A 15142-nucleotide genomic window follows, 5' to 3' on the forward strand; every position below is an offset into this window, starting at 1 on the left:
CTTAGGACTGATTTTCCTGCACCCCATGAGTTTCAATATGCTATGTTTTCCTTTTCGTTTGTTCCAAGATAGTTTTAATTTCCCTTTCAATTTTTTTCTTTGACAAATTTGTGGTTCAAAGTATACTGTTTACTTTCCACATATTTGTGAGTTTTTCATAGTTCTTCCTGTTTTAATTTCTACTTGCATTATATTATGAACAGAAAAAAATTGAAAGGATTTTAATTTTCATAAATTTCTTAAGACTTATATTATAACCAAACTTACAATCTATTCTGGGGAATTTTTCCAGTTCGTATAAAAAGAAAGTACTTTCTTTTACTATTGGATGGGATATTCTGAAAATGATTTGTAGGTTCATTAATCTAAAATATAGTTCAAGTCTAATGTTTTCATATTGATTTTCTGCCTCATAATCTATCCAATGGTAAAAGTTGAGTAAAGTTTCCTGCTATTATAGTACTATAGTCTATTTCTTCCTTCAGATTTTTTAATTTTTGGTTGATATATTCAAGTGTTCCAGTATAGTGTGTGTGTGTACACACACACACATAATTGATATATATTCTTGATGAACTGAGCACTTTGTCATTATATAATGACTTGTCAGATTTTACAGTTTTTGATTTAAAGTTTGTTTTGTCTAATAAGTATAGCATCCTTTCCTCTCTTTGGATTTCATATATGTGAAATATCTTTCTCCATATATTCATCTTCAGTTTTTTTGAGTCCTTAAATTGAAGCAAGTCTCTCATAAGGAATATTTAGTTGGAGAGCATTTTTTCCCTTTATGCAGTAATTCAATGTATATTAATTGAAAAATTTATTGTATTCTTATTCAAAGTAATTATTGAGGTCTTACTGATGTAATTTCATTAAATGTTTTATGATTAATTTGTATAAACTTTGTTGTTCTTTTTCTTTCTTTGTGATTTGATGATTTTTTCTATTGTAGTATGCTTTGATTATTTTTTGTCTTTTGTGTATCTGCTAAAAAGTACTATCAGGTTACCATGAACTTACATAAAATATACTAAACTAATAGCAGACTATTTTTTTTTTACAGAGAGAGAGAGAGAGAGAGTAAGAGAGAGAGAGAGAGAATATTTTAATATTTATTTTTTTAGTTTTTGGTGGACACAACATCTTTATTTTATTTTTATGTGGTGCTGGGGATTGAACCTAGCACCCCACACATGCCAGGCAAGCGCACTATCACTTGAGCCACATCCCCAGCCCAATAGCAGACTATTTTTAGCTAATAACAACTTAGCCTTGATTACGTGAACACTTTTACTTTCCACACACATTTTATATTTTATGCTGTATTTTTCTTATTGTAATAAATTATTGTAACCATAGTTGTTTTTAATAGCTGTCTTAATATTCATACTAGAGATATAATTGTTTTTCATCCCACTATTTCTTTGTTAAAATGTGTTTTTAATTTGATTTCATGTGAAGCTTACTTTTACTAGTGAGTTTTATATTTTTACATTGCTATTTAGTGACCTTTCATTCAGCTAAAGGAATACTAAAGGGACTCCTTTAGCATTTATTTTAATGTAAGATGATGATTACACACACACACACACGCACACACACACACACAATTATCCTAAAACACTGAATATAATTAAACATTGTAAATAGCTGGAGATGTAGCAGAGATAGAGTGCTTTCCTTTCATGAGTGAGGCCCTGTTTACAATCACCAGCACCAGACACAAAACAAAATCTTATTATACAACTATGGAAATAAAAGTAACAAATGGTTAATGGAACAGAATGGAAATAGAATTTTTCTTTGTAGGAATTTAGTACATAACAGAAGAGCTTTTTCAATACAGGAATGCAAAAAATTTCCAATAATTTCTTGCAGAAAATTGGATAAAATCGACTGAAAGTTTTCACAAAATTTTAAAAAATTCAAACTTTCATAAATATTAAAAATATTTGTTTAAAAATATATAATTGCTATGATACAGAAGACCATCTGAATTGAGACACAAAACCAAGAACCCAATTAGGAAATAATTGTCCTAATATTTCAAAACTTTCCAGGACAAATGGTCACATAAAAGTACTAGTAAAATGAGAAACCTGACTGAATAAAATATGCAAAACATATTAAAGGTGATCCAGAATTTGGAGATTATAAACAAAAAGATTGTCTAAAAATTTAAAGAAAAATGCAAATGTTCAATTCAGTCAAATAGTTAATTAATATAATAAAATATTCTCAGATCATGATAAATAAGTAAATGAAAATATAATATCAATATGGCAAAAATTAAAAATTGATCGATAAACTTCATGTTTGAAATAGCTATCAGCTTTTCAATATTCATGTGATTCTATAAAACTAATGTTTATCAAACTATAATATGAATCACTGAAATTTCTTGTTAAAATGCAGGATTTTGAGCCAGGTGTGGTGAACATTCCTATATTCCCAGCATCTCTGGAGGCTGAGACAGGAGGATTGAGAGTTCAAAGCTGGCCTCAGCAAGGGTGAGGTGTTTAGCAACTCAGTGAGACCCTGTCTCTAAATAAAATACAAAATCGGGTTGGGGATGTGGCTCAGTGGTTGAGTGCCCCTGAGTTAAAATCCCCGGTACTCCATTCCTCCCCTGAAAAAGCAGGATTTTGAAACAGAACATCTATAAAGAAGTTTTCCAGAAAGCACCCATGTTGAATGTGTGCCACTAGTCTACAAAAGATAATTTGGTAAACTCTAAGATAAATTTCTAAAAAGATATCCTGCAGTATGAATTTTACTTTTACACAAATACATACTTACTAAGATGTCTGTTGTGGGGTCCTTTTTAATTCTGGAAAATTGAAAATCATCTCAATATTTATCAAAAATAGTAATGTCTCTATAAACTAAAGTATAACCATACTTTAGGTTTATCATACAGTACTATAAAAAGAAAAAAAAAACCAGCTAACTGTATTGATAGGAAAACAGATCTTCATTAAGAGACCAAGACCAAATTATATTAGGAGGTATACAGCATAATTCTATCTACATATTATTATGGTCATGAGGGTGGGAAGCAATGGTGCACAGGTCAGGGGGCATGCCTATGCTGCCTGTAGGTATTGAAGAACAAAGATGGTAATTGCTAAGATAAATTTCTCTGATGACAATTGTGAATCACTCAACTTGGAATAATCCAAATAATTACAAAAGTATGATGTCTACTTTTTATTCCATTCCCACCTCGAGTTTATATCTTCTGTCTTACTATCCCCTTTATTTTTTATCTGTTAAGGCATTTTGTTGTTTTGTAAGTAATAAGGTAAATATGTATGATATTGTAGAACTGGTTTTGAAATTTTGATGTTTTCTTATAGCAAAATAATTAAAGCATTACAAAAATATGACTTCATTCAGAATATCTTAAAACTTAATCAGCTTGACATCACACTCTGAAAGCAAATTTCAATTTCAAGCATATGAGAAATCATGAGAAAGAAGATGAAATGGAGTAAAATTTCTTATTCTAAAAGATAATCACTTAAAATCAGTCTCTCAGAACTGATGGGAAGATTGAAGTCTACCCCCACTAGCCCCATAGAAATTTCAGAATAGAAAAATTTAAGTGCAACAGCATTGGTCCAGGACACTTAAAGTGGAGTTGAGATTTCATTTTGTTGCATATGGATTTCAAGTTTATTCAGCACCATTTGTTGAATATGCTATCTTTTTTCCAGTGCATGTTTTTGGCACCTTTGTCTAATATAAGATAACTGTAATGTTGTGGATTAGTCTCTGTGTCCTCTATTCTGTAACATTGGTCTACCAGTCTATTTTGGTGCCAATATCATGCTGTTTTTGTTACTTTTGCTCTGTAGGATAGTTTAAGCTCTGTTAGAGTGATGCAGCCTGCTTCATTCTTCCTGATAAGAATCACTATAGCTATTCTGGGTCTCTTATTTTTCCAGATGAATTTCATGACTGCTTGAGGAATGCCATTGGGATTTTGATTGGAATTGCATTAAATCTGTATACTGCTTTTGGTAGAATGGTCATTTTGATAAAAATAATTCTGCCTATCCAAGAGCAAGGTAGATCTTTCCATCTTTGAAGATCTTCTTTGACTTTTTTCTTTAGGGTTCTGTAGTTTTCATTATATAGATCTTTCACCCCTTTTGTTAAGTTAATTCCCAAGTATTTTTTTTTTTTTTTTGAGGTTACTGTAAGTAGGGTAGTTTTAGTCTTTTTCATTTCTGAGGATTTATCACTGATATACAGAAATGTCTTTGGTTTATGGGTGTTGATTTTATATCCTGCTACTTTGCCAAATTCATTTACTAGTTCTAGAAGTTTTCTGGTGGAACTTTTAGAGTCTTCTAGGTATAGAATCATATCATCAGCAAATAGTGCCAATTCAATTTCTTCTTTTCCTATGTGTATTCCTTTAATTTCTTTTGTCTATCTTATTGCTCTGGCCAGTGTTTCAAGAACTATGTTAAATAGAAATAGAGAAAGAGGGCATCCCTGTCTTGTTCCAATTCCCCTATCTCTCACCATGCACAAAATTCAATTCAAAATGGATCAAGGACTTAGGAATACAACTAGAGACCCTGTGTCTAATAGAAGAAAAAGTAGGCCCTAATCTCCATCATGAGGGATTCGGCCTCAATTTCCTTAATAAGACTCCTGTAGCGCAAGAATTAAAACCAAGAATCAATAAATGTGATGAACTCAAACTAAAAAGTTTCTTCTCAGCCAAAGAAACACTCTGTGAGGTGAATCAAGAGCCTATATCTTGGAAGCATATTTTTACCCCTCACACATCAGATAGAGCACAAATCTCTAGGGTATATAAAGAACTCAAAATATTAAACACACACAAAAAAAATTAAAAAATAACCCAATCAATAAATTGCCTAAGGACCTGAACAGACACTTCTCAGATAATGATATACAATTGATCAACAAATATATGAAAAAATGTTAATCATCACTAGCAATTAGAGAAATGAAAATTGGGGTGGATCCAAGATGGCGGAATAGAGGAGGTACTGTTTCTGGCTGCTCTGTGGAATTAAACCAAGAAATCAGGCAGTATCCCCACAAGCTCTCACCCAGACAGAATACAACATCTCAGAGCATATGACAGGACACCTATAAAGATTTTCACAGAAACCATCAGAGCTGCGACCACCTGTGCAGAAATCAGAGCCTCTGAGATCCAGTAAGACTCTAGACTCCTGACCCAAAGCCCACAGTTCTAGCACACACGGCTCTCAAGCAGAGTAACAGAAACACCTAATCAGCTTCCCTCCGCTCCCACACAGGCCACAAGGCTTCAATCTAGCCACAGCACAAAGCCATCCCAGCTCCCCCCACCTCACCAGACATCCAGGGGCTGGAAACTGACAGACTCCATCTTGGAAAATCCCTCTAGCCATTTTTGGTGGGCATGGCTATCAGCACAGATCTCAGTTTGAACAAGCACCTGGTTCCCAACTTCCTACTCTTCCCATCCTCCCCAGCTGCAATTACTCAGCACAGTGAATACCCAGCACAAAATCCACTCTCAGCTGAATGGGAGTGCAGTGGAGCAGGGCACCACCCACCTGGCACAAGCCCACGAGTGAGAGACACCCCAGTTGAGACCTGATAAGCAAAGGAGGGGAGGGGTCTAGTGATGTAAGAGCAAAAAACCTGAAGCAAATCAGAGAAACCAGGATTGGGAAGTTCAAGGCAGGAGAGGGAGACAATAGTGGGGGCAGGGCTCAAGTCCTCTCACCCTGGTTAAGACAACTCCACCTACTGGAAGAGAAGAGAAGCAGAAAGGAAACAAAATCATAAGAAGTTTGTTTGCTGTTGTTATTATTGTTGTTTTCTTTATTTTTTTATTATTCGCTTTCCTTCTTTTTTTCCTCTTTCTTCTCTCTCTTTTTTCTTTCTTTCCCTTTTCTTCTTTCTTCTATTTGCACCCTTCAAACTTTACTATTTTAACAGCCTGTACTTTTCTAAATACATTTGTGTGTCTGTTTTTATGTACTCTACTGTCCTCCCATGTACTTGTCTACTCTAAATAACTTCCTGTCTATTCCCCTGCTTCTAACCCTCTAGAGTTCTTCAAACTTCCTGAAGTAAATTAATCCCATACCCTCTCATCTTTCCCCCTTAGCCTATTGTCCTATGCCCATCACCTAGTTCACTGTCTGCCACCAGAAACTGTACACCTTTTACAAAACTACTGATTATATTTTAAATAATAATGGAATCAAACATTTTTGGACATAGACAACAAATATAAATGTCTTAATAACAATAATTTGTTCATATGTGATGTACTATTGATTTTAGAATCTGTTAATGTTGTCCTTTCCCACAAAGGAGGGATCTTGGAACCATAAAAGAGAACTACAAATCTATAGGGTAAAGACAATAACACACCAGTCATACAGAGCATGGGGGAAAAAAGAAACGTGAGCAACATGAAAAGTCAAAGGAAGAGAGTACAACAAATAATTCAAGACAACACATCATTAGAAGAATTGACACCTACAGAGAAAGAATGACAAACAAAGACTTAAGGATATAAATGAATTCATTGTTTTGGGATCTCAAAGAAGACATTAGACAACAAATACAGGCAGCAAAAGATCACTGTGACAATGAGCCAATGAGCTACATAAACAAATTCAAGAAGCAACAGATCAACTTAACAGGGAGATAGAGGTTATACATAAAAACAAACAAACAAACAAACAAACAAAAAAACAGAAATCCTTGAAATAAAGGAAATAATAAACCAAACTAAAAACTCAAACAAGAGCATTACCAATAGAGTAGACCACTTAGAAGTTAGGACTTCAAACAATGAAGATAAATTATATCATCTTGAAAAGAATGTAGACACTCAGCAAAAGTGATAAGAAACCATGAGCAGAATATCCAAGAAATATGGGATAGCATAAAAAGACCAAATTAATAGTTATTGGGATATAGGAAGGCATAGAGATCAAAACCAAAGGAATGAACAAACTGTTCAATTAAATAATAGACATAAAGAATGAAACAGAAATCCATATCCAAGAAGCCTACAGGACGCCAAATGTGCAAAATCACAATAGATCCAAACAAAGACACATTATAATGAAAATGACCAACATACAGAATAAAGAGAGAATTTTAAAAGCCACAAAAGAAAGGAATCAGATTACATATAGGGGTAAACCAATTAGGATAACAGCAGATTTTTCAACACAGACCTTGAAAGCTAGAAGATCCTGGAACAACATATTTCAAGCTCTGAAAGACAATGGGGGTCAACCAAGAATCTTGTATCCAGCAAAACTAAGCTTCAGATTTGAAGATGAAATAAACACTTTCCACAATAAACAAAAGTTAAAATAATTTACAGCTAGAAAACCAACACTACAAAACATACTCGGCAAAATATTTCATGAAGAGGAAACAAAAAACAACAATGAAAACCAGCAGAGGGAGGTAGTACACTAAAGGAAAAACTAATCAAAGAGGAAAATCAAGTCAAATAACAAAAATAAACAAATATGACTGGAAATACAAACCATGTCTCAATAGTAAACCTAAATGTTAATGGCTTAAACTCACCAATCAAAAGACATAGGCTAGCAGATTGGATTAAAAAAAGATCCAACAATATGCTGCCTACAGGAGACTCATCTGCTAGGAAAAGACATACACAGACTGAAGGTTAAAGGTTGGGAAAAATCATACCACTCACATTGACTACAGAAACAAGCAGGGGTTTTGATACATGAATATCAAAAAAAGTAGACTTCAAGCCAAAGTTAATCAAAAGGGATAAAGATGGACATTACATACTGCTGAAGGGAAACATACACCAAAAAGACATAACAATCATAAATATATATGCCCCAAACAATGGTGCAGTTATGTTCATCAAACAAACTGTTCTCAAGTGCAAGAGTCAAATTGACCACAACACAAGAATCATGGGTGACTTTAACACACCTCTCTCACCACTGGATAGATCATCCAAACAAAAATTGAATAAAGAAACTATAAAGCTCAATAACACAATTAATAACAGACTCAACTGACATATATAGAATATTTCAACCGGAATCAAGCAGATACACTTTCTTCTCAGCAGCACAGGGATCCTTCTATATAATAGACCATATACTGTGCCCAAAGCAACTCTTAGCAAATACAAAAAAGTAGAGAAAAATGCAATGAAATTTGAAATCAATGACAAAATATAAAACAAAAATTTAAGCATCACATGGAGACTAAACTATATGCTACTGAATGAACAATGGGATACAGAAGTCATAAAGGAAGAGATTAAAAAATTCTTAGAGGTTAATAAAGGCACAGACACAACATATTGAAATCTCTGAGACACTATGAAAGCAGTACTCAGAGGAAGATTCATTGCATGTAGTTCATTCCTTAAAAGAAGAAAAAGGCAACAAATAAATGACCTCACATATCAAAGCCCTAGAAAAAGAACATATCAGCAGCAAAAGCAGTAGAAGGCAAGAAATAATTAAAATTAGAGTGGAAATCAATGAAATCAAAACAAAAGAAACAATTGAAAAAATTGACAAAACTAAAAGTTGGTTCTTTAAAAAAATAAATAAAATTGAAAGACCCTTAGCTGTGTTAACGAAGAGAAGGAGATACAGAACTCAAATTATCAGCATACGTGAAGAAAAAGGCAATAATCCAACAGACACTACAGAAATATGGAAGATAATTAGAAATTATTTTAAAATATTATACTCCAATAAAATAGAAGAAATTGAAAGCATTGACAAATTTCTTAAGTCATATGATTGATTCAGGAAGTATACACAACTTAAACAGACCAATATCGAGTGAGGAAATAGAAGAAGCCATCAAAAGATTTCCAACCAAGAAAAGCCCAGGACCGGATAGAGTTCTACAAGACTTTTAAAGAAGAATTAATACCAATACTCTTCAATTTATTTCAGGAAATAGAAAAAGAAGGAGCACTTCCAAACTCATTCTGAGGCCAATATCACCCTAATTCCAAAACAGGACAAAGACATTTCAAAGAAAGAAAACTTCAGACCAATATCTCTAATGATCATAGATGCAAAAATTCTCAATAAAATTCTGGAAAATCGGATACAAAAACATCAAAAATATTGTGCACCATGATCAAGTGGGATTCATCCCAGGGATGCAAGTTTGGTTCAACATACAGAAATCAATAAATTTAATTTATCACATCAATAGACTTAAAGATAAAAATCATACAATCATCTTGATAGATGCAGAAAAAGCATTTGACAAAATACAGCACCTCTTTGTGTTCAAAACACTAGAAAAACTAGGGATAACAGGAACTTATCTCAATATCGCAAAGGCTAACTACACTAAGTTTCAGGTCCACATCATTCTAAATGAAGAAAAACTGAAGGCATTCCCTCTAAAATCTGGAAAAAGACAGGAATGCCCTCTTTCACTACTTCTATTCAACAGAGTTCTTGAAACAGTGGCCAGAGCAATTAGATAGACAAAAGAAATTAAAGGAATATGTATAGGAAAAGAAGAACTATACCTTAGCTCTATTTGCTGAAGATATGACTCTATACTTAGAACCCCCCCCCCCAAAAAAAAAAAAAAAACTCCACCAGAAATCTTCTGGAATAAATGAATTCAGCAAAATAACAGGATATAAAATCAACACCCATAAATCAAAGGCTTTTCTGTATATCAATGACAAACCTCTGAGAAGGAAATGAGGAAAACTACCCCATTCACAATTTCCTCAAAAAAAAAAAAAAAAAAAAAAAAAAGATACTTGAGAATCAACTTAACAAAAGAGGTGAAAGATCTATACAATGAAAACTACATAACCCTACAGAAAGAAATCAAAGAAGACCTTAGGAGATGGAAGGATCTACCTTGCTCTTGGATAGGCAGAATTAATATTATCAAAATGAGCATACTATCAAAAGCAGTAAACAGATTTAATGCAATTCCAATCAAAATCCCAATGGCATTCCTCATAGAAATAGGAAAAGCAATCATGAAATTCATCTGGAAAAATAAGAGACCCAGAATAGCTAAAGCAATCCTAAGCAGGAAGAGTGAAGCAGGTGGTATAGCTATACCAGAACTTAAACTAACTACAGAGCAATAGTAATAAAAACACCATGGTATTGGCACCAAAACAGACTGGTAGACCAATGTTACAGAATAGAGGACACAGAGACTAACCTACAACTTTACAATTATCTTATATTAGACAAAGGTGCCAAAAACATGCACTGGAGAAAAGATAGCAACTTCAACAAATGGTGCTGGATAAACTGGAAACCCATATGCAACAAAATGAAATTAAACCCCTATCTCTCACCATGCCCAAAACTTAACTCAAAATGGATCAAGGTCCTAGGAATTAAACCAGAAACTCTGCATCTAATAGAAGAAAAAGTAGGCCCTAATTTCCATCATGTGGGATTAGGCCCCAATTTCCTTAATAAGACTCCTATAGCACAAGAATTAAAACCAAGAATCATGAGGTGATATGTGACAGATGCATGTGCAGTGACTGATGGGAATGTTGCTTTAATGCAAATTGTTTATTGCTGTTTTGCATAGCTTAATGAACTACAAATTGCTACTGACGGACAATATATTCAGCATGTCAGTGATTATTTTTTATGAATGTTTGTGTATTTTCAGACTTTACAGCCACCTCTAAAGATCCAGAAGTAATCATTTAATTTAACCATGTTAAAAATCAAATTGAGCTGGGCATGGTGGTGCATACCTATAATCCTAGCACCTGGGGAGAATGAGGCAGGAGAATCAAGAGTTTAAAGCCAGCCTCAGCAAAACTGAAGTGCTAAGCACCTCAGTGAGACCCTGAGTCTAAATAAAATACAAAATAGGGCTGGGGATGTGGCTTAGTGGATGAGTGCCCCTGAGTTCAATCCCAGATTACCCTCCCCTCAAAAAAAAATCAATTTGAAAAGGATATACTATTCTTTATAAAATATTTTCTGTATAGAATTTTTCCTAATTTGTTTCCTGCAACTTACCTTGTATAAGTTCAATTATCAAAAACCAAATAGTCCAATTATATAAGAGGACATCCATGATCACATTGCTTCTTTTTATGATTTGATAGCTTTATAAGGTAATATAGTAGGAAAATTAATAAGTATAAGTTTGTAATTATGGAGAAGTGGACTTCTTGAAACAAATAGACTTAAAGAGCTCTTATGTCAGCTCCACTACTTTTAATGAAAAGACTGTGATGCTGTTATCATGATGGATAATCTGAGAGACGCAACCAGTGACACATTCTTGACAGAAGTCTTTACAATAAATAAGATAGAATCAATGGGTTGTTTATGAGTGATAAGTAATGTGTAGTCTTACCAATTTCATCCTTTGGAAAATGGTGAGGTATGATAAATGAGACTCTTCACTATGGACTATTCTAATATAAATATGACTAAATGTACAGTTTTCTCAATTCCAGTGTTTAAATATTCCTTAGTAGTTTCAGTAGGCTCTATGTGTATCTCAAACATGGATTGATGTATTTTGAAGGATTTTAAACTGTTTGAAGCTATGTCCTTTTTTTGCTCTATAATGAACATATAACAACTTGAATACCTGAGTCTTAAAAAAAATGTGCATTTGTTGGAATTCTTTTCAAAATTAAATCTTATACTTAGTCCGTCAGTTTAAGTTATGTTAACTGAACAGTAACACTTTCATGTTTTGGAAATGTGTAATATTATTTGAGGGCTTTATCATATTTTAAGGAACAAAACATTATAGGATTAAATATAATCTTTCTAGATGATAAAATAAGAGTATTTCCAGAAATCTTATTGCAAAAATTCTTTCCTTGATTTTTATCTTGTTTCATTTGAAAATAAAGCAGATTCTCCAAACTTGTTACTAAAAAAAAAATAAAAATAAAAAAATAAAATAAAACCAAGAATCAATAAATGGGATGGAATCAAACTAAAAATTTTCTTCTCAGCAAAAGAAACAATCTGTGAGGTGAACAGAGAGCCTACATCCTGGGAGCAAATTTTTTCCCCTCACACATCAGATAGAACATGAATCTGTAGAGTATATAAAGAATTCAAAAAGCTAAACACCAAAAAAAAAAAAAAAAGACAAATAACCTAATCAACAAATGGGCTAAGGACCTGAACAAACACCTAGATGTCCTTCAGTGGCTGAATGGATAAAAAATATATATATATATGTGGCACCTATACACAATGGAATTTTACTCAGCATTAAAAAAGAACAAAACCATGGCATTTTCAGGTATATGGATGGCACTGGAGAAGAAATGCTAAGTGAAGTCAGCCAATCCCCAAAAATCAAATACCGAATGTTTTCTCTGATATAGGGAGGTTGACTCATGGTGGGATTGGGAGAGAGAGCATGGGAGGAATAGATTAAATCTAGATAGGGAAGAGGAGTGGGAGGGAAAGGGAGGGGGCAGTGGATTAACAAGGATGGTGGAATGTGATAGACATCATTATACAAAGTACATGGATGAAGACTTGAGTGTCAACATACTTTATATACAAACAGAAATACAAATAAAGTGGCATTTATGCATATTAAGAATTTTAATGCAAAAAAAAAGTAACGTAACCTTAGATTATGTAGAGGGAAGTGAAAGGAAAGGAAGGCAGGGGATGTGGGGATAAGAAAAATAGTAGAATGAATCAGACATCATTACTGTAGGTATGTATGTAACTGTATGACCAATGTGATTTTATAATATGTATACTCAGAAAAGTGAGAAATTATATCCTATCTATGTATGTATAAGTGCTTTCTACTGTCATGTATAACTAATTAAAACAAATTTAAAAAAAGAAATGCAAATCAAAGCCACTCTAAGATATCATCTCCCTCCAGTCAGAATGACAGCTATTATGAAGACAAACTACAATTAGTGTTAGTGAGGATGTGGGGAAAAAGGTACACTCATACAGTGCTGGTGGGACTGCAAACCAGTGCAGCCAATATGGAAAGCAGTATGGAGATTTCTTGGACAATGGGAATGGAACCACCATTTGACCCAGGTATCCCTCTCCTCAGTCTATACCCAAAGGACGTAGAACAGCATACTACAGGGGCACAGTCACATCAATGTTTATAGCAGCACAATTTACAATAGCTAAACTATAGAACCAACCTAAATGCCCTTCAATAGATAAATGGGTAAAAAAATGTGGCATATACACACAATGAAATATTACTCAGCAATAAAAGAGAATAAAAGCATGGCATTTGCAGGTAAATGGATGGAGTTTGAGAAGATAATGCTAAGTGAAGTTAGCCAAACCCCCCCAAAAAACAAATATTTAATGTTTTCTTTGATATAAGGAGGCTGATTCATAGTATGATAGGGAGAGGGACCATAGGAGGAAGAGATGAACTCTAGATAGGGCAGAGGGGTTGGAGGGGAAGGGAGAGAGAATGGGGTCAGAAATAATGGTGGAATGTGATAGTCATTATTATCCAAAGTACATGTATGAAGACACAAATTGGTGTGAATATAATATGTATATAACCAGAGATATGAAAAACTGTGCCCTATATGTATAATAAGAATTGTAATGCATTCTGCTATCATATATAAATTAAAAAAAGAGATTTTAGGAGCAGGGTTCAAATTTCTTGTTCTACAAAATATTACATCTGATGTTCATGGTCACATAGTGCATACTATATAAAGATCAAGAATGACTCTAATTGTCATTATTCTGATTAAGCAGGTGGACAATCTAATGTTAACTATATAGGCTCTATCTGGGTCCCAGGCAGTCAATAATGGGAAATATGTTTGTTTAAGAGCTATTATTAAAATAAGTTGCTATTGTAGCTAATCTGTGAAAGCAACCTAGACACCCTTCAATAGATGAATGGATAAAGAAACTGTGGTATATATACACAATGGAATATTACTCGGCATTAAAAGAAAATAAAACTACAGCATTTTCTGGTAAATTGATGGAGTTGGAGAATATCATGTTAAGCAAAGTAGGCCAATCCCAAAAAACCAAAGAACGAATGTTCTTTCTGATACGTGGATGCTGATCCATGATGGGAGGAAGGGGTATGGTAAAAATGGAGGAACTTTGGGTAAAGGGGAGGGAGGAAAAGGGACGGGACATGGGGGCAGGAAAGATGGTGGAATGTGATGGGCATTATTACTCTAGATACAAGGTATGACTGCACATATGGTGTGACACTACATCATGTACAACCAGAGAAATGAAAAGTTGGGTTGCAATCATGTATAATGAATCAAAATGCATTCTGTTGTCATATATACTGATTAAAATAAATAAATAAATTTATTTTTAAAGAATGGAGCCGAGAGGTTGCTGCAGTCTGGCTGGGCACAATTCAGGAGCCTCTTGTCAAAAGAAACAAACTTTATTTTTAGAGCACACACCCCGCACTACACAGCTCTTCAGGAAAACCCTCAGAGCCCAATTACCACCACCAGCTTCCCACAAGCCTCTCAACCTCCCCCACTTCTCCTGCTCTTGAGGCCGATTGGCTGGGTCACGTGGGCAGAGCCAAAAAGAGTCCCCCAATGAGCAGCTCCATGGTCTGAAAGGGCGGGAAAACAGCCCAATGAGCATCACTGCAGAGTAGCCAATCAGTTGGTAGCTAGAAGTTTGCTGGGGCCGCTGTGAGCCAATCATCATCTGGCAGCTGGTACTGGCAGCTGGAAGTTTGCTGGGGCCCCTTCGGCTGTTGCTCTCAACCAGAAGTCTTGTTATACTAAGTCTTGTTAAACCACTCAAAGCTCAGCTTTGAATTAGGCTTTCTCTACTACTCACCCAGGTATGAGCTGACTATATGAACTTGGCCAAACTTCTGGCATGAAGTTCACTAGCTTTGTAACAGTTGGTGAAAACATCCCTCACCCTTATTATCTGAGGACTGTCACCCATTTCTTTCTTACAAGACAGTTCAGCCTTTGCTATACCCATCACAATTCTTTACAAACAAGAGATGTTATTAATAATGACCCTGGCAGTTTAAGATATGAAAATAATTACCATTTCCTAAAACCTCAGAGAACAATTTTTGAGGCTGCTTGGATTTGGTGCCTTCCAGA

The sequence above is a fragment of the Callospermophilus lateralis genome, chromosome 15 (genome assembly GCF_048772815.1).
Source record: "Callospermophilus lateralis isolate mCalLat2 chromosome 15, mCalLat2.hap1, whole genome shotgun sequence".
In the NCBI taxonomy this organism is placed as follows: Eukaryota; Metazoa; Chordata; class Mammalia; order Rodentia; family Sciuridae; genus Callospermophilus; species Callospermophilus lateralis.